The sequence below is a fragment of the Toxorhynchites rutilus genome, chromosome 2 (genome assembly GCF_029784135.1).
Source record: "Toxorhynchites rutilus septentrionalis strain SRP chromosome 2, ASM2978413v1, whole genome shotgun sequence".
NCBI classification, from domain to species: Eukaryota; Metazoa; Arthropoda; class Insecta; order Diptera; family Culicidae; genus Toxorhynchites; species Toxorhynchites rutilus.
Genome location: NC_073745.1, coordinates 86,261,798 through 86,283,810, shown reverse-complemented (window position 1 = coordinate 86,283,810; position 22,013 = coordinate 86,261,798). Strand labels below are relative to the sequence as shown.

The window sequence follows — 22,013 nt, the reverse complement described above, 5'->3', positions numbered from 1 at the left end:
AATCAGAGATGTATTATTTTTCGTTTTCGAGTTATTATTTTGCAAATATAACATGTTTTAAGTCTTCGATCGATATTCCTGTGTGACTAGACTAGACCTATGCGACTCGATTCCAATCTTCGCGCAAGTGTGATATTTTTTCAAAGAAGTTAGCTTATTGGCTTCAGTTTAATATTTCGATCATCTCAATCGGTTCAATAGTTCTAATGTTATGATTTTTTTTTGCAAAAAGCCATTTTTGAATAAAAAGGCAAAAATGGTTTTACGGACCACCGGTTAACTTTGAAAAATTATATCTCAAACACGAAAACAATAGTATCTCTGATATCGAGATATGTTATGAAAAAAATACTCAGCTTTCCAGAAAAAATATAAATAAATATAGCGCCCTCTAGGCCAAAGCCATGAAAACAATAAAAAACGACTACAATCAATAATTACGAAAATGAAATTCATTTTTTTGCAAGTTTTTCTATTTGATATGTCGATCATCTAAATCGGTTCAGTGTTTCAAAAGTTATGAATTTTTGAAAAAGTTTTTTTTTAGAAAAAAGAGGAAAAAAGTTGATTTTTTGGACCAACCTAAAATGCCACCCTAATGAAAAAACAGGAAGTGGGTTATATCTATGGTATAACTCCAAGGGTGACGTAGGACTATCGTTGATTTAGATATCATTTGTTTGAAGTTGAATCTAAATCCATTCTGAATTAATGAATAAATGAATATTTGGGGGACTTCGAAAACGAGAGCGTTACGTTGGAGGCACAAGGTTTTATGCATCCAACATAAGGATACGAAAAACCTTGTTCTGAAAAATCATCTCCAGAAGCTTTCCTGCTAACTGCACTTGATTGACAAATCACAAACCCAAATGTATTACATGGATATTTTATGGATAGAAAACATTAAAACAAACTCTTTCGCTTGAATGTAATTTTCAATTCCGAGGAGAACTGGCAGATTATTTTCCAGCAACGATTAGATATTTCCACATTTTCCTCGATACTGGAAGCCCACCAGTGGTTAATGCTAACTCGATAACCATCTGTTGATAGCACTTGATTGAAACATATTTGGTCACAGTGTTACATGGATAGAAAACATTCAAATAAACTCTTTCACATGAATGTATTTTTAAATTCCCAGAGGAACTGGCCGATCATTTTCCGGATCTTTCTCGATGCTGAATGGCATCCAAACGGAAAGAATTCCGTGCGTGTATGTATGTGTATGTAGCAGCTGCTTCGATGGTCACCTTCTCTTCTCCTGAAGGATCGGCTCAGGGCAGATCTCGATCCTTCGCTGTCCAGCACCCTCAGCAACAATGTTGTCTTGTCGATGTCCTCACGAAAAATGAATACGTCTCACCATCCGAAATATCGCTTAAGTATGCTTTTTGTGCGTGATTGAATCGAGAGAAGGCGTGGTTTACGATGGCAATTTGGAAGGCAAACTAGAGGGGAATGAACTCTCTGAGTTCGGAACTTTCGGCGACTGAGCAATAATCGCATACAAGCGGGCGCATACAATTTACATACATACATACAAACCATGTTCAATTTGTTTATCCGCGTTGACGGCATTGAGCTTCTTATTATGAAATGGGGGAGTAGGCATGAAAATATGGGTTTGCAGAAGAAATTAACACGCTTTTAAAATAAAAATTATGAACGAAAATTATTTTGTCCAAATAAAATAAATGCTCTATGTAAATCGAAATCACTTTTGATTGCAAGGAGTGAAAAAATATCATACAAAAATTGTGTCTAAAGATAATTTTTGACGTAGAACTACGTCTTTCAGGAAGGGTGCCAAATCAGAAAACAGGTCACGTTTTTATGAAATAAAGTTAACGTTAATAACTATTTTCACTGTGAACGAATCCTCATGATTCGCATACCAATCGAATCGGAAATTCTCTATATGCTATACATTACAATTCGCTAATCTCTAAACGGTTTAAATTCATGAAAACTGGAAGAACTTGCTTTTTTCCCATACATTTGTTCTGCCGATTTGTGTGTCAACACTACCCGTATTTCGAATGCTCATAACTCAAATATTTCTTAACAGATCGGAAAGATGTTTGCATCAATTGATAGGAAATATTTCTACGCGTCTATCACAATTAATAAAATGTTATTTTTTATGAGATGAATCTGTGGAAATTCGCTTTGCAAATATACATGCAAGTCGGGGGTATTTTTGTTCCCACCGAACTGTGTTTCCCTAACACGGACTTAAAAATTAATCCGTCTGGGGGCATCCGCTTTGCAAATGCAATCAAGTCGGGGGTATTTTTTGGTGTTGAGTGCTTTTTTACTCGCATGTTGTTCTGCAGACCGGAATATGTTTCCTTAAACGTATTTTTTAAACTGAGAAGCCTGGGAAAATCGTCACTTCAGATACCAGAGGTGAATGAATTTTCGCGGTTCGAAAACTACGTAAACATGAGATGTGGAATAATTTCAGAGGGAAATGTAAAATACAATGATCGTTTAACAATTCTTCCGTTCACATATTTTGGTACTCCTAGGTATCATATCAAACGTAAAAAAACGTTCATCAAATTTACTTGTAACGAAGAACATAATCTATTCCAAAAAATTCGATGCATTCTAAAATAATATTCGAAGTGGTAAACAAGTGGATTGCATAATATAATTGCGTAGTACTACGTCGAAAATATGCGGTCGTGTCCTAGATACAACCTCTTACAATTTTTTATTGTAATGTTAAGTTTTGGTGAGAATATTTGAAAATTCAGAGAATATAGTTCAAATTAGAGTCAAAACAATGTACTTCCAGTAAATAAATAAACCAAAGAAAAAATTTTCATTCAAATTTTAACAATTTAAAACTGCCTTGGGCCGACTAATCTGATAGAGAATAGTTGGCCTCATACAAACTTATATCTTATCCAGATGTTGACACCATTCCGTCGTCAACGCGAATTGGCCCAAAGCAAAGTTTCAGATTTAGGGGTGTCTCAAAGTTTTGATTTTTCGATCCTCAAAAATCTTCTAAAGGGGGAGTAAAGGAAATTTGGAAAATCGAATTTTTTTTTCGACAAATTACTTTAAAATGCATGAAACGTCGAGATCTGGTGTCACTCGAATTTAAAGAATCGACCATGTACATTTTGTTTATTGGCCCAATAAAAATGACCTGTGCAAGGCTTAGCGCTTTGATGTAGCCCTGAATCATGTCCGATTGAGCTGAAACTTTGCACAGTTCATGATTTGGGGTCATAATTTAGGGGTGCCTCAATGCGCTAAATCATGTCCGATTGAGCTGAAACTTTGCACAGGTCATTTTTATGAGCCAATAAACAAAATGTACATGGTCGGTTTTTGAAATTTGACATGACCATTTCCGCTGCCACCCTACTGAGCATGCATCAAATCCTTCCAATTTTTTCGTAGATTATTTTTCTAAAGAATGGAGAACATTTTTGAACTTGTGGCCGATCGGGATAGAATCGACCGTTCTTGATAACATAATTTATCTTTCCAAAAAAGTGGGTTATATCTGTGATATAACCGCAAGGTGGACGTAGAACTAACGTTGTTCATTCGTCCTTTAATTCTTGATGAATGAATGAATGAATATTTTGAAAGAACGCTGAAAGTTTTTCTTGTTAGTGTGTGTGAGCGGCTTTGATTACTTAAACAAGTTTTTTCAATAAGTAACAAGCATATAACGCGTAGACATATTATCTTTCGAATGAAGTGGTTATCATTCAATTTTCTTTGGTTGGTTAGAAAGTATTGATGCTCTACATTTTGTTGCCCGGCGTAATGCTCTCGTTCTCGAACCTTTGAACATACACTCCAGTATAGAAATGAAAGACGTAGTCCTACGTCAATAAAGAACTCCACGACATCAATAAGGCAACTCCCTTTGATGCTTCCAATTGGACACAGAAAATAACGAACCTTCCTCCAAATAGCGTGAGGAACATTTCACGTGCATTCCTCTGTATGTGTGCGTAAGGTTTGTTTTCCTGCGAAAAACACTATAACATCTCGCGTGCACAACACCAGCGGCGAACACTTTGTTCATAGTGTCGCGCGGAGAATTCTCCCAACCTGAGATTTAGTTAGAGCCTTAGTTAGACAATATGGGATGCTGTGAAGCATCCCACCAACTGCGCATGTATAGATTATGCTCCGTATGTCTGCCCTCTACCTCCTATGTGTGTTCCTTGGCGATCTCGCTCTCTCTCTCTCTCTCCGTTGCGAGTAAAATACGGCGCAACACACGAGAAATTGCGTACTCACGGGTGTAAAAGCCCTCGGTGTCGTCATTATGAATGAAAAACTACGACGACGTATGCTTCGTTGTTTATGTCGCTCCGTTTATGTGATACTCACGCAACGTGAGAGAGAGAGAGAGCGAACTTGACAAAGTTCTCCGATTCGCTCGCTCGCTCGTCGTGTGTATGTTTTGTGAGGGCCCGGCGGAGTTCGAAGCGAAAATCAAAATCAAATATGGCGATGCCGAGTGCAGTCGGGTTCGGGACGACGGTGTAAGTGGCGAAGACGCTGTGTATTACCAATATTGCTCAATATTGTTGCTAATCTGGACGGTGGAAAAAGATCGTTTTGTGATAAAGTTTCCGATCGGAGAAATTTTATACGACAGATCCTGATTGGTGTGATTGGCTTCAGTGATATCGAACTTTTTCCTCTTGGTGATCTACTGGTTGGCTGGCTGAAGAAGAGGACCACTTTGGGATCAATCTCTCGTGTATGTCGGTGGCGGTGTGTCTATGATTTATATGAGAACCGTTTTCCCGTTGTTTTTGTTGTGGCACTTTTGTGTGTATTTCTTGTTGCTCTCGCGCGGGCTGCTGGAGAAAATCTCCCGACTCGGGTAGCGGGCGTGACTGTGGAAAACCTAGCGCAGACAATAGGGAAGTGAAAATTTTCGCCCAGTGGTCCAGGAAGTGCCAGCGTTGGGAGTGTGATATTTTCCAGGAATTTGTGTGTGAGAATTGATTCAGTGAAATTAGATAGTGCAAAGAATTGAACTCTGCGCTGTCTGGAGGGGAATATTCATGTAAGTGTTCTTATGTTCAGTAGAATCTCTGAATAGTTACCAATGAAACGATGGGAACAGCATATAAACAGGATGAAAAAATCTATCCAGAAACCTGTTCCCATAAGAATCGAATTAATGTATCCAAACCAGAATGGTCTCTTTTTTCCCACTGCTTGTGCACCTTTTCGTCATTGGTCTGTTTTTTGCGCGATCCTCCTTCAAGACTGACCCAAACCTTGGGTCCCGAGGTACGAAACATGAAACCTGATCTTTTTTTTTGGTCATATTACGTGCATACATTTTTCTTCGTCTTATTTCGTGTGTCGTTTTTTGTCGTTTGGTGCGCTTCGCCCGACACGGTTCTCACAACCGTGTCCGTAAATTCATCCTATTCTGGAGCAGGAATCGAGAATTTCGTTCGTTAAAGCGCGTCGATGAGAAAATTGCTTTGGAGATAGGCCTATTTCGGGATTACGCTTGATATTCCCGAAATGCAAACCATCGACGTCATTCACAGACACTTCTCGTTCACATCCAGCCAATTATCTCTTCCTTCCAACCTCCTCGGGGCATTCGGCGGCGGCGGCGGCGGCAGCGGTTAGGTCTTTTTCAAATTGGTGTTTTGATAGAATTTTTGATTATTTCGTTCGGGTTCGGGCGCTCGTTCGTTTGCGTCGGTCGTCCGGTTCATTGGCTCGAAGCGGTTGTGGATTTCGTCGGACTCTCTAGAATCGGATGATGAACAACGGATGAGAACGAGCGAAAACAATTGAGGCACGTCTCGATGTCTACGGTAATCTCCACGTACGTACGTCTCCTCCTCCCGTGTCATTTCACACCTACGCACACACATTCAAAAACACACTTTTTGGGATCTTTCATCGGCGGTAGATTACGTGATTGGGTACGGGATATGTTGACCGATTGATGGAAAATGGCAATGGTTATCCGCTGAATTCGGGTTGAAACGATGCGTTTGATTGGGAAGCGGCGAATTCTGATTGCAGCCAACGCTGTCAGCATATCCTGGATTCTAACAGTCTCCCGAAAGAGTGTCAAATAAATCGAAAGGCTGAAATAAATGTTGTTTTATTTCCGTTTTGACGTAGAACTACGTCTTTCATTAAGGGTGCCAAATCAGAAAACAGGTCAAGTTTTCATGAAATAAAGTTAACGGTAATAACTATTTCTGCCGCGAACGGATTTTGGCGATTTACATACCAAACGAATCGGAAATTCCCTAAGATTTGTCTATTATGCTATACATAACGATCCCACAGTCTGTATATGGTTTAAATTGATGAAAATTGGAAGCAATCCCATTTCCTCATACATTTGTTCTGTCCATTTGTGTGCTTTCCCGAACAGAGCTGTCAATAACAAGCAACGAAGGGGAAATCGTAAGATTTAAAGTCTTCAGGAACAAAGGAAAAGAAGAAGAATAAAGGGGAATATTTGCCTAGAGTATAAACAGTGGATCTCGCTGAGGCAAACTTTTAGTCAAGTTCTGTATTCAAGGCAATGAACATCGCTTGTTCTTCCTTGTTCTGCGACATCACATATCTTCCTGAGGACGCGACAAAATTACTCACGCGCTGATGTCTCTGGCATTGCCATCATTACATCGTACTGACGCCATTGCATTAAGGTTTTGAGCTAGACAATTGTGTGGGGGGAATCAACAAGCTAGGCTATCGTCGGCTCACCAAGAAAATAAATGTTCTGGAATTTCGATTTCGCATGACGATAGGAAAACTCTCCACAAAGGATTACAGCTAAGCCAATCTAGACTGGCAATATTAACAGAAAAGGCTTCTGTTGAGAAGAGCGCAAAACGGAGATAAGTGTGTGTATAGTTGCTTCAAGCCATCGATGTATGTATATTTGTATGCATACGTGCGTGCTTCAAAACCCGTACGTAAAAATAGTGCATCTTCGTTACGCTGAAACTCCATTTGTATCTGCTCCCGTGTGCATTTGCCCTGTCACGATGCAACAATTACCTAATTTTTTGATGCTATGATTGGCGATTGTTTAGTGGTGCAAATTATGCAGTGGGAGGGAAATATTTGTGCTAGGGTAATTAGTAATGAATCTCTGCTGAGGCAAATATTTATTCTTTTTCCAAGCAGTTAACATTGTGCCTAAAAGTGCGATTCCACTGGCAATACTAAATACCATATAGCATGATATTTAACAATTTGCAATTGTTGTTATTCCATGCGGTGCCAAAAATGTATTGATGTAGTTATGAAATGTAATGAATAATGGTGCTGGTGCAACAAGTATATAATCGACTATAGCCGAGTCTATGTCAATTGCAAAAAAGGCCACTGGAATAGCGTTCGAAGTAAATTTTCAATGCATTGACATGCAACAAATTGCGACATACGATCAGCTAGCATATTTTTCTGCGAGGGCAAGAACGAAACATCAATCAATCATCGTCAACTTATTCTACAAAAAAAAAATCATTTCAGGACGATCATACCATTCTACTAAACAGTTATTTCTAAAATTTCACAGCATTATAAAATAATATCCGATGTTATACAACCGTATTATATAAAATAACAGCGTAGTTCTACGTCCACAACGCGGTCGCATCCTGGACACAACTTCCTATAATTTTTTTCAACAACTTACGAAAAAACTGAACAGAAGCAATTTCAGCCTGAAATATGCCAAATCGACATGAACCTATCATTAGCTGTAATAAAACGAGTCAGCTCGGACTATTTGGAAACGTTTCTACAACTGCGAAGCAGCTTTTGTACAACACATGACCGGCTTCTGAAATGAGCATTTGCACCAAACGTTTTAAAGCTCATGTTCGTCTGGTTGGCATTACATTTTTAAGTGGTCTAACGAACAAAAGGTTAATGGAGGATCATCGCTGCACAAATTGGTTCCAAAAAATTAGGTTCCATATTAACAAACAGATATTAAACAGATATTATTTTTAGAAAAAAAATGAAAGTACAGATTCCACCACCGCATTTATTCTGTCAAACTGTCAAATTAAAGCCGTGTTAGACACTTTTATGTCATATATTGGCCTCCTCATCTGTTATTTTATATATTTCAATATCTTCTTCTTCTTGAATGGCGTTAACGTTCCCTGTGGAACTTTTGCCGTCTCAACATATGCATTTTAACTAGCGTCATTTATTAATACTTAGTTGAGATTTCGTAAGCCAAATAATACGCCTTGAATGTATTCCGAGGGGCAAGCTCTAGAATACGCGTGACCACAGTGCAAGCCGAAGGAAATTTCTTTGACGAAAAATTCCCCACCCAGAACGGGAATCGAACCCGAACACCCGGCATGATAATGTGAGACGCTAACCACTCGGCCACGGGTGCACATTTTTCAATATCATAAACTGTAAAATATTTTTCGTCACATCAGTTGATGATAAACAAGCTACGATAATTTTAATATAAAGGGAACAAGTCAATGCAGAAAAAAAATAAAAAAATATAATATACAGGGTTTTCCAACTTTAAATTCCGAAAGTAAATTGAAATAAAACACACTTATGTGTGAAATACAACATCATTCAAATGTCCACCTAGGGCTTCCTCGCACACCTTGATCCGGAACAGGTAATTTTCGATGACTTTTCGGCACATATGGGGCGGTATTTCGGTCATAACTTCACGAATGTTGTCTTTCAAATGTTCAAGAGTTTGCGGAGAGTTGGCATAGACACGGTCTTTCGCATAACCCCACAAAAAAAAGTCTAGCGGGTTCAAATCGCATGATCTGGACGGTCAATTGGCATCACCAAAACACGAAATTATGCGTCCCTCAAATTTCGTTCGCAATATGGCCATGTTCGGTCGTGTTGTGTGGCACGTGGCGCCGTCCTACTGAAACCACATGTCATCCGTATCCATATCTTCAATTTGTGGCAAAAAAAATCGGTTGACATGCGGCCATAGCGCTCACCATTCACAGTTACCGTCTCGCCGTCCTCATTTTCAAAGAAATACGGCCCGATGACTCCACCAGACCATAATGCGCACCAAACAGTGACTTTTGGCGGATGCAATTACCTCTCAACAATCACGTGTAGATTTTCTGAGCCCCATATACGGAAATTTTGGGTATTCACATAGCCAACGAGCTTGAAATGTGCCTCTCCGCTGAAGAAAATTTGATGCGAAAATTCAGCATTTTGCTGCTGTTGTTCGTTCACCCAATTCCATGGTCACCACGCTCTAATTTTTGTACCAGTTGGACTTTATATGGATGTAGGTGCAAGTCCAAATGCAAAATTCGCCACAATGATGTGTTTGACAAGCCCAATTGCTGAGCACGCCATGGAATCGAAATATTCGGGTCATCCTCCACACTGGCAGCAACTGCAGCAATATTTTCGGCCGAACGTACATTACGATGATGCACAGGTTCCACAATATCCGCTACGGATCCAGTTTGATCGAATTTACGCACTACATTAGCGATTCAGTGTGCTCTGTAGGCCGTCCATGACGACCAAAATCCGTCCGTAATGCTCGAAAAACATTTGCCGGTTTTTCATCATTTTTTTAGTATAATTTAACAAAATTAACACGTTGTGCGATGCTAAAACGATCCATATTGTAAGATGGCAGACATTCAACTAACGATATGACGCTTTGATTGACAGCTATGTCAAACGGTTGTCAGCGCAGGGCTGTATACTTTCGGAAGCCCGAAATGGAAAACCCTGTATAATATTCTTTTTAGGTAAATGAATTGGAAACAGAATTGCTTCGGTGGGGTACCTTGTAATACCTTCCCATCCGACTTGCAATCTGTTGTACTTTGACGCCTATTTGAACCAAAAAACAAATTAATTCTGATAGATCGTAACTTTTTTCTGTGGATTTGCCTAAAAGCTAAAACTTGATGAAGTTCTCTTCATAGAAGTCGCAGGGTGACAATAACATCCCTAAAGGAATTATTTACCTAAGTAATCGTCGGCCAAAAGTGTTGAAAGTCACTATAATACAGAAAAAAAATTACCTACTTCACTTCATGTATCTTACTCACTTATTGCCGCTGTCTTTCCACGCTCAATGTAGGAAGTATCCCTAAAAGATGTCTCAAATAACTAGGACTACAACATTGTCGAACTATGTTTACCTCTATCTATAAAGATGAGAAAGTTATATTTTTTATTTCATCGACAATTTTGGTCATCCTATTTTTGATAACATAAAAATGAGCGCTCTCTTATATGTAACAACTTTTTCTAAGACAGTTTTTGTCTAGAGAATAACTGTCTGCTCTAAATGCTAATTTCCACTTAAATGCATCTCTTGGATCATTGTGGAATGGCGAATATGTTGGAATGATTCATGTAATAAACGATATTTGATAATCAAATCTTCCGTACAAATTTTTGGTAGCCCCGGAGAGGTTCGATTGTTCGCACGGTTTTATCATATGGAACGCTATGGAAGCCAAAATTAACTAGTAATTGTAACATAAACACGAGAAATACATTTTTCAGTTTTCTAACATTATATGAGGGACTTAGAATGAAAGGGGTGTAAGTGATTTGATCGATTTCTCTACATCGACTCTCTCTTTTGTTCATAGCTTAGCTGCAAGTACATTCCCAGCTGTTTATTCAATTTTCATGGAACAACCCCATCTTCAGCTGGTTCTATAATTTAACGCAAACCATCGGTCCTTTGCAGGGCCACCCAAACCTCCACTTAATAATTACTATGAGAAGTTCGATGCACTTTGAAGTTATATCCAAAATCAAAAGCAATCGACTTCCATAATGTTTGGTCGGGAGAGAACTTGTGCAAATTCAGGAGTGTTTCTGAGGTTATTGGTGACTTTTTTGAATGTTCATTCAGCCAGATGGATAATGTATTTTACAGCGGTGAGAGCAGTGTTCTTCGGCTGAAAACTGAAGGTGAACATTTGCTCCGTTCATACATGAGTACAAGTCCCATTATCATCTGAAAAATGTAAACAAATGACAACAAAACATTGTATTTAAATTTTCATCGTATCTTAATACAAGAAAACAAGAAAATTGAATAATCATTATTAGATGCGACGATGCAGGAAAATAACATTCACAATTTTCTTGTATGAATAAAAACTAAATATTTCCTGTTTTTGTTGAATTCCGTAAAGATTCAAAATATCTAGAAAGAAAATTGAAGAAAAAAAAATATTTCGAAATTTTGGAATTCCATTTGTATAAAACCGTAATGTCTCCCTATCCATGTTCGAATTTTGTGAAGTAAATTTTGACACGATTTTGACGTTAATGATCAGTGCAATATTACATCTAAATTACTTTTCTGAAGCTATTTATGCTTGTAAGGCGCAATCATATTAACTATTCGCAGCGCCAATGAGAGTAAATGTTCGTAAAGGCTCATTAGTACCATTGTACTCACACTTCCAGACCGTCGGCTATGGCTTGTTATTGAGCACTGATCAGCAATTCCAAATGAAATCGTCCTAAAAATGCAGATTTTAAAAACTTGTATTTTTGATTCCAATGAAATGGTGTGTTCCGTTTGGGTTGGTAGAAATATGAGTTTTTCACAGAAATTGGGAATTTTTTGACTCAAGCGTAACTTTTGGAAAAAGCGTATCGATTTTTGTAAGAGAAATCTCTATGATAATTTATATCTCAAAAACTATGAGTCGTACCGAAATAGTGTCTTAGAAAGAGTTATAGAGTATTGATGGTTGAATATGAAAAAAATGTACACTGAGAAAAAAATTAGTATTCTTTTTTTATTTACAAAATAAAAATTCAATTTGCAATATCCAAAATACATATTTTTTATTTTTTCGAGTTTTTGTATGTTAGCAGTCATTTTTAATCACAAATTATAAATCCTGATGTAATTTAAAACAAAAAAGGTTATTATCAATCTCCTTCTAAATGCAACCATTCTCGAGATATTTAAAAAAAATATTTCTAATTTATTGTTTTTTTTATAGTAAATAATCTCTTTTAATATGTTTGTCGTGTTATACCGTCATGTTCATGAAATTTTATGAATTTGCTTATAATTTCCAACAACTTTTCCGAATACATCATTATGGTTCATTTTTTGACCCAAGTGTAACTTTCGAGAAGGTAGTATCGATTTTAGTATGAGAAATCTTTGATAATTTATATCTCAAAAAATATGAATCGTACCGAAATAGTGTGTTAGAAAGAGTTATAGAGTATTGTTGGCTTAATTTGAAAAAAATATACACTGAGAAGAAAAAATAGTACTCTTTTTTTAATTTACAAAATAAAATTTTAATTTGCGATATCAAAAAATATGTATTTTTTTATATTTTTTTCAATTTTTTCATATAAAATAGAAGTCATGTAGAAAATTTTAAAAATGGGCCCAAGATAGTAAAACTTTTTTTGACGAACTTTATGGAACATCGAATTTGTAGGAATTTTCGAAACTTCGAGTTTTTGTATGTTAGCAGTCATTTTTAATCACAAATTATGAATCCTGATGTTATTTCAAACAAAAAAGGTTATTATCAATCTCCTTCTAAATGCAACCATTCTCGAGATATTTAAAAAAATATTTCTAATTTATTGTTTTTTTTATAGTAAATAGTCTCTTTTAATATGTTTGTCGTGTTATACCGTCATGTTCATGAAATTTTATGAATTTGCTTATAATTTCCAACAACTTTTCCGAATACATCATTATGGTTCATTTTTTGACTCAAGTGTAACTTTTGAGAAGGTAGTATCGATTTTAGTATGAGAAATCTTTGAGAATTTATATCTCAAAAAATATGAATCGTACCGAAATAGTGTGTTAGAAAGAGTTATAGAGTATTGTTGGCTTAATTTGAAAAAAATATACACTGAGAAGAAAAAAAAGTACTCTTTTTTTAATTTACAAAATAAAATTTTAATTTGCGATATCAAAAAATATGTATTTTTTTATATTTTTTTCAATTTTTTCATATAAAATAGAAGTCATGTAGAAAATTTTGAAAATGGGCCCAAGATGGTAAAACTATTTTTGACGAAATGTGTGGAACATCGAATTTTTATGAATTTTCGAAACTTCGAATTTTTGTATGTTAGCAATCATTTTTAGCCACAAATAACGAATCCTGATGTGAAAAAGGTTGTTATCAATTTCCTTCTAAATGTAGCCATCCTCGAGATATTAAAAAAAGCATTGTTATTCATTGTCTTTTTAATAGTAAATAGGCCCTTTTCTTTCTGTATTATAGTGACTTTCAACACTTTTTGGCTGGTTCGTCACTGCTACTTCCATTTTTTGGAAGAATGTCGGGAGTGAGAATTGAACGCATGACCCTTAGCGTGAGAGGTATGGATGTTACCACTACGCCAGATCGCCTCCTTAAATAGGCCTTTTAAATATGTTTGTCGTGTTATACCATCATGTTCATGAGATTTTATGAATTCGCTTATAATTTCGAACAAATTTTCCAAATACATCGTTATGGTAAAGACATATGTTTAGGAGTTACGTTACGAAACATTTGAAGAAGTTGTATTCGGGTTAATACAAAACGTAGCGAAACTAAAAAATCTTTTTTATCTTAATACAAACTTCAATCAATCAAAAATTGTTGGAAATTATAAGAAAATTCATAAAATTTCATGAACATGATGGTATAACACGACAAACATATTAAAATAGATTATTTACTATAAAAAAAATTATAAATTAGAAATATTTTTTTAAATATCTCGAGAATGGTTGCATTCAGAAGGAGATTGATAATAACCTTTTTTGTTTTAAATTACATCAGAATTCATAATTTGTGGCTAAGAATGATTGCTAACATACAAAAATTCGAAGTTTCGAAAATTCCTAAAAATTCGATGTTCCACAAATTTCGTCAAAAATAGTTTTATCATCTTGGGCCCATTTTTTGAATTTTCTACATGACTTCTATTTTATATGAAATAATTGAAAAAAAAATATAAAAAAATACATATTTTTTGATATCGCAAATTAAAATTTTATTTTGTAAATAAAAAAAAAGAGTACTAATTTTTCTTCTCAGTGTATATTTTTTCAAATTGAGCCAACAATACTCTATAACTCTTCTAACACACTGTTTCGGTATGACTCATATTTTTTGAGATATAAATTATCAAAGATTTCTCTTACTCAAATCGATACGCCCTTTTCAAAAGTTACGCTTGAGTCAAAAAATGAACCATGATGATGTATTTAGAAAAGTTGTTGGAAATTATAAGCAAATTCATAAAATTTCATGAACATGATGGTATAACACGACAAACATATTAAAAGGGATTATTTACTATAAAAAAGACAATAAATTAGAAATATTTTTTTAAATATTTCGAGAATGGCTACATTTAGAAGGAGATTGATAATAACCTTTTTTGTTTTAAATCACATCAGGATTCATAATTTGTGGCTAAAAATGATTGTTAACATACAAAAATTCAAAGTTTCGAAAATTTCTAAAAAGTCGATGTTCCACAAAGTTCGTCAAAAATAGTTTTACCATCTTGGGCCCATTTTTTAAATTTTCTACATGACTTCTTATTTGTATGCAAAAATTTTAAAAAAATTAAGAAATATGTATTTTGGATATTGCCAATTGAATTTTTATTTTGTAAATAAAAAAAAAATTTTCTCAGTGTAAATTTTTTTCATATTCAACCATCAATATTCTATAACTCTTTCTAAGACACTATTTCGGTACGACTCATAGTTTTTGAGATATAAATTATCAAAGATTTCTCTTACTCAAATCGATACGCCCTTTTCAAAAGTTACGCTTGAGCCAAAAAATTCCCAATTGCTGTGGAAAACTCGTATTTCCTCTAACCCAAACGGAATACACACTTTCATTCGAATCAAAAATACTCATGTTTTGTCATTTGTCGATTTCATTTGGAATTGCTCTGATGTAAATTAGAAGAAACAGTGCAATAATAGAAGATATGCTTAAGTACCATAGATTCAATCAATTTCACTGTATGCAAAGTACATGAAGTCTCTTATATAATATCTCTAATCCTCTCCCACCAATGACTCCCTCAAAACAATGACTCGTCACGGATCACCTACAAAGCGAGAAATTTCACACGAAAAGATGAGATTACCAAACAGACAACATTCTTCTCATTTGGAAATGTTCCACACTCTTACCGATTTCGCTTTCACTCAACATTCTCATGTATAGAAATTCGCAGCATAATAGCAGCAGATAGCAGCAGCATAACATTGCAACGCGAAGGTGGTGTGTAAAACTTCCTTCCTTCCTCGCTTGCTTGTTATGCATGCGAGAGAAGTTTTAATTTTCCGGCGGACTAACCACGCAGAATGGTATAATTATGAATATTTTTATTTGCCAACTCCCCGCGAGACAGGTATCCACCCACCCAACATATCATTAGTTTTATGTATTTAATATGGCTCCAATTATAAACGAGCCTTTGTTTTCCTCTCATTTTTTCTCTAATAATTCCTCATCGTAAGAAAACGATCTTTTTCCTGCTTTGGCAGCAACTCGTTTAAGGGGTTTGAGGCGGTGGCCGATGAAGAAGGTATGGAGTATGTCTCTGATCTTCTCGTTCCAATATTTTTTTCTCATCACAAATAACGAAGCGCAGCGGCTTGCTTGTTTGCCACTGGTACCGAAACAACTCGAAAGAACTTCAAAGCGGGAAATAATGAGGGCCCCCACTTGAGTCTCACTTTGTTTTATTAACATCTCTAATGAGGTTCTAGACACTTTCCAATGAAGTGCATCGCTGAGCCGTGAAAGCGTTTTTTATCGTGTTAATCAAAACAGAAAAAAGTTTAATAACATTTACCACGTGGTGTTTATGTTTTTCATAACTTCCGTCCTTTACGATAAGTGAACTAATTTATTGTGTGGCGTAAATGGATAATGTCTTAAATTTGTAGTCAGCAAATTGCCGCTTGGGCGCAGAGTGTCCGGGCGTTGCTTTCCTTGGTTGGTAATAATTCAATTAAATGTTTCCCCTCGCCCTCTCGGTGGTCAATTTTGTGTCTTTATTTTTCTGCTTCGAAGGCCCAAATTCCCCGCTGCACTTGCAATCACAAAAAACAAGACACGAGAACAGAAGGATGAAACCGCTAACAATTGCTTTGGGCGGATATAAACTATCATCGGATTTCGGAGCTAAGCCGTTGATCTCTTCTTTCCTCCGAAGGGGAGGAATCCCGATTAAGAACACCATCCAACATTCTACGCCTGCGGACAAAGTTAGACATTTCCTGCATTTGATGGCAAACACGGTGGAAAGGTTATCCTGTGAAGCCGCGGATAGTTCGATCGCTACGCAACTGGGTAACCCACTTAGGGCAGAATGTTACCCATCGTCGTCGGGTCGATTGCAGCAAAACTTTTGTGTCCTCGGTCAAGAAGCGGGCGAAATTTATTTCGCTCATGAATATTCCGTTCCGCTTCGACGATTCCCCGGATCGCAACGTTTTAATTGTTTCGTTCGCGTTCTCCTGTGGGTCACATATATAAATATGCGGCGGGGAGTTCTCCCATCATCCTGCAAATGAATCCATTCGGCGAGGAGTCCCATTAGGAGCAGAGAGCTCTGGTGGAAATGGAAAATATTCGTATTTTTGCTTTGGTCGTTTATTTATTTTTTTGCGCAAATCTCGAGGAGTGCCCGAAATTAGCATAATAAATTGATGGGAAACGAAATAAACAGATATTAGCGTCAGCAAAGTGAGAGGGTTTGCTTCTGAGTGGAAATATGTCGTTCCGTTAACTTGCACAAGGGAAGGATGCCAAAATCGATAAGTTCAATTAGGGTAAAATTAAGCGCGATAGGACGGGAAATGTGAGAGTCAACGTGTTCAATATATGTTTTTTTTGTGGTTTGAGGTACAAATGTAGCAAAAAAGTAGCAAATCGTCCTACGGGAAAAGTTGCTACTTCGATGTGACACCCTAAAACCATTGAATCTGTTCTGTGTCGGAATCCATTAAACTTGATGAGTTTAGTCATTCAAAGTGAATCAACAGCAGGTTATGTTTGTTCTTTATCCATTTCACTGGCTGCGGTTACAGGAATATCAGGGAAACTTGAATCAGAGATCTGGATTCTGGATTCTAGGATCTTGATTAGCAAAAGCCGAAACTTTATCATTTTGCGTAGTTTTACTGTATTTCTATATTTACATCAATTCAACAAATCGAATAATTTGCTCAAACAGTAATGGCTTGAATCGATCAGAATGAAAGTTAAAACATAAAAAAATCTGAAAGATATAGAAAATATAAGAATCACATAAATTTTGGAATGTATGGAAAATATGAAAAATATGAAACATATTAAAATTATAAAAATCATGAAAAATATGAAATTTTTAAAAAACAATAAAAAATGAAAAATATCAAAAAATTTTAATGTTTTTGAAAAAAAAACAAAAACTCGATTATCCGGGATTCGATCATCCGGAATTTTATACTCGATTATCCGGAGTATTTTATTTTTGATCACCACAAGATGGCGCCATATATATTTTTATTTCACAACCCCATCAATATGGGTATGAAAAAAAAAAATGCAAATCCAAGATGGCGGCCACTACAAAATGGCGAATTACATATTTTCTCAGAACCCCATCAATATGTATATCTAATGTAAGGGATTGACTTGTTATTTATGAAAAATGCAAATCCAAAATGTCGCCATATATATATTTTCACAACCCCATCAATATGGGTATCAAATAAAAGGGCTTGCCTTGTAGAACACAATTATTTATGAAAAATGCAAATCCAAGATGGCGGCCTTCATTAATCTAGGGCAATGATGAGACTAAGATAAAATCGTGCGGTATATGATTGAACAACTAACTGTAGATAATGGAAATCTAACGTTTATTTCTTATCTAATTTTCTTCGGAATATTTTCATGATGTACTGTATTCTATTAGTCAAATCATTTCCTTTGATACCGATATTGAGGGGATTGCAAAAAATACATAGTCGACAATTCAGTGGCGGCGACCTTTTTGAATTTTCGAATTTCGAATACACTAAATTATGTGTATTCTCCGTGTCAAGCCATCCAGCCATTTTTAGCCATTTTTTTAAATAAATAACTGTGCCTACTAGTCAATTCCTTTCATTTGATATACATATTGATGGGGTTTTGAGAGAATGTGTAATCCGCCATTTTGTGGCGGCCGCCATCTTGTATTTACATTTTCCATGAATAACTGTGTTCTACTGGTCAAACCCAAACCCTTTTTTTCCATACCCATATTGATGGGGTTTTGGGAAAACCCATATTGATGGGATTTAGAGAAAATATGTACATAATCCGCCATTCTGTACCGTCTGCCATCTTGGATTTTCAAGATCATGGAATACGCAGTTTTATAATGACACCAGAGATAAAGATGTGTTCCAAATTCCAGATCAAAGGTCAACAGGAAGGGATTTGAATTTCTTTTAATGTGGTACAGCGCTACAGACAAAGTTACAAAGTTACAAAGTCACAAACATACAAACGGCTCCATGCTAGATAAAACCGTTTAATAAATAAGTGTAAATCATAATTATATAACGTTTACTGAGAGAACATTCGTTTTTTTATGATTCGGTTAACCGGAGGATTCGATTATTCGAAGTGAAAAAAAATCAATACTCCGGTTAATCGAGTCCGACCTGTATATAGAAATACGAAAAATATAAAATTTATAAAAAATATTAAAAATGAGAAAAATATGAAAAATATATTTAAAAAATATTAAAGTGTAAAAAATCGAGAAAATAAAAACATAAATATTAAAAATTTAAATTTTTCAAAGATTTGAAAAATCTTAAAAAAAGTAAAAATATGAAAACTGGAAAATAGGAAAAAGTATAAAAACATGAAAATATGAAAATATAAAAATATATTAAAAAAATAAAAATGTAAATAAGAATGTTGTGTCAAAAATCCTCAGCTACCAAGAAAAAATATAAAAACAGGAAGTGGGTTATATCTATGGTATAACCGCAAGGGTGACGTAGGACTATCGTTGATTTAGAGATCATTTGTATGAAGTTGAATCTGAATTCATTCTGAATGAATGAATATTTGGAGAACTTCGAAAACGAGAGCGTTACGTTGGAGGCACAAGGTTTTATGCATCCAATATTGGATACGGAAATATCCTACTGATGGGGAAGAATAATCTTCTGAAGCTATCCTGTTAATTGCGATTGATTGAAAAACCACAAAACCAAATGTATTTGATCACAGTGTTACATGGAAAGAAAACATTCAAATAAACTCTTTAACATGAATATATTTTTAAAATTCCCAAAGGAACTGGCAGATTATTTTCAGTAACGATTAGATATTTCCACATTTTCCTCGATACTGGAAGCCCACCAGTGGTTAATGCCAACTCGATAAGCACCTGTTAATAGCACTTGATTGAAACATATTTGGTCACAGTGTTACATGGATAAAAAACATTCAATTAAACTCTTTCACATGAATATATTTTGAAAATTCCCAAAGGAACTGGCAGATTATTTTCCAGCAATGATTAGATCTTTCCGGAACTTTCTCGATGCTGAATGGCATCCTAACGGAAAGAGTTCTGCGCGTGTATGTGTCGATCCTTCGCCGTCCACCTCCTCCAGCACGTTAGGCAACGATGTTGTCTTGTCGATGTCCTCACGAAAAATGAATGTGTCTCACCACCAGAATATCGCTTAAGTATGCTTTTTGTGTGTGATTGAATCGAGAGAAGGTGTGGTTTACGATGGCAATTTGGAAGGCAAACTAGAGGAGAATGAACTCTCTGAGCTCGGAACTTTCGGCGACTGAGCAATAATCGATTGCGGGCGCATACAATATTGGATACGGAAATATCCTACTGATGGGGAAGAATAATCTTCTGAAGCTATCCTGTTAATTGCGATTGATTGAAATACCACAAAACCAAATGTATTTGGTCACAGTGTTACATGGATAGAAAACATTCAATTAAACTCTTTCACATGAATATATTTTGAAAATTCCCAAAGGAACTGGCAGATTATTTTCAGTAACGATTAGATATTTCCACATTTTCCTCGATACTGGAAGCCCACCAGTGGTTAATGCCAACTCGATAACCAGCTGTTAATAGCACTTGATTGAAATATATTTGGTCACAGTGTTACATGGATAGAAAACATTCAAATAAACTCTTTCACATGAATATATTTTGAAAATTCCCAAAGGAACTGGCAGATCATTTTCCAGCAATGATTAGATATTTCCACATTTTCCTCGATACTGGAAGCCAGTGGTTAATGCCAACTCGATAACCACCTGTTAATAGCACTTGATTGAAACATATTTGGTCACAGTGTAACATGGATAGAAAACATTCAATTAAACTCTTTCACATGAATATATTTTGAAAATTCCCAGAGGAACTGGCAGATTATTTTCAGTAACGATTAGATATTTCCACATTTTCCTCGATACTGGAAGCCCACCAGTGGTTAATGCCAACTCGATAACCACCTGTTAATAGCCGCGCGTGTATGTGTGTGTAGCGATGTCTTCCCAGGGAACCGTTTGTGGCATCACTCTCCTCCTGATAGATTCCCTTCTGGCCTAGGGTGCACAAACAGGCTCTTGGTGACACCGTTCATCCGCGCTTTCATGATAAATAAAGAGCTTCACCGCAACAGCGACAACATGCTCCAATCGCTGTTCAATTAGAACTGAGTGGATTTCCGAGCGCCGCTCGCTTATATACCGATTGGTGATTTCAATAGCCTGTTTTGAAAGCAATTTTAAGACTATTGAAACAAGTTTTTGGATCAAAAAGTAACAAGTATATAACGCGTAGACATTTTATCTTTCGAATGAAGTGTTTACCATACCATTTCGTTCAGTTGTTTAGGAGCTATTAACGCTCAAAATCTCGGTCTCCGGCGTAACGCTTTCGTTTTCGAAACTTTGATTTTACACCCCGGTATAGAAATGAAAGACGTAGTCCTACGTCAAAAAATATATAGCGCCCTTGGTCCCGAGACCATGTAAACCATAAAAAACAAATACAATCAATAATTATGAAAACAAAATTCAATTTCGGAATCGTTCCAGTACTTCGAAAGTTATGAATTTTTGAAAAAAGTCATTTTTGCAAAAAAGTGGGAAAAGTTAATTTTTCGGTCACTCTAATGAAAAAATAGAAAAATACGGGTCTAATGTTTTGCGGTAAAGAACAACAATACCGCTTTTCACGGAAATCTGAGAACCACTATATTGGTTTGGCATGGAATGGCTGAATATGAAAATATGCAAATTTGAAATTATGAAAATATAAAAATTTTAAATATTTCAAATTTGAAAAAATTGAAAACAAATACAGTAAGGTTTTAAATATCTCAAACATGTCAAATTTTGAAAAAAATATATGAATATTTCAAAAATCTAAAAAATCTAAAAATATTAAACATACAGGGTGGGCCATTTAAAGTGGAAGGATTTGTTTTTGCAATAGCAAAGTAAAGAAGTGGAATTTTAAAATTTTTTTTTTGAAATTCATTTATTTTGGTCCAAGGAGATTTGTTCTAACTACTTTTTGATTATGATATCTCGTAAATGACCGCCTCTGGCCTTGACCGCAAAATGTGCCCTTTTTTCGGCATTTTTCATCACTTTGCCCAACGTTTCGGCCGATATGGCAGCAATTTCTTGTCGGATATTGTCTTTCAGCGCAGCCAGGGTCCTTGGTTTACCAGTGTATACCTTGGATTTTAAATATCCCCATAAAAAAAAGTCAGGAGGCGTCAAATCAGGTGATCTCGGTGGCCAGTCATAATCGTCGTTTTTCGATATTAATCTTCCGGGGAACATTTCGCGCAATAATTTGGTTGTGGCAGCAGCTGTATGGCATGTAGCGCCGTCCTGTTGGAACCAGTAATTGTCCAATTTATTTTCACGAACAAATGGCAA

The 22,013-nt window shown here is 35.9% G+C and overlaps 1 protein-coding gene across 4 annotated transcripts in view; it reads left to right on the top strand.

Moving 5' to 3' along the window:
* The window catches only part of LOC129770586 (SLIT-ROBO Rho GTPase-activating protein 1-like), a 288,922-nt gene that overhangs the window by 101,662 nt on the left and 165,247 nt on the right, over window positions 1-22,013 (top strand). For 2 of the 4 annotated variants that reach the window (XM_055773513.1, XM_055773512.1), the window contains exon 1: window positions 4,489-5,065. The exons of the other annotated variants lie outside the window; for them this stretch is intronic. The gene's annotated coding sequence lies outside the window, so the exon portion shown is untranslated. Of the gene's footprint in view, window positions 1-4,488; window positions 5,066-22,013 lie in introns of those variants that run through there. 4 annotated transcript variants of the gene reach the window in all.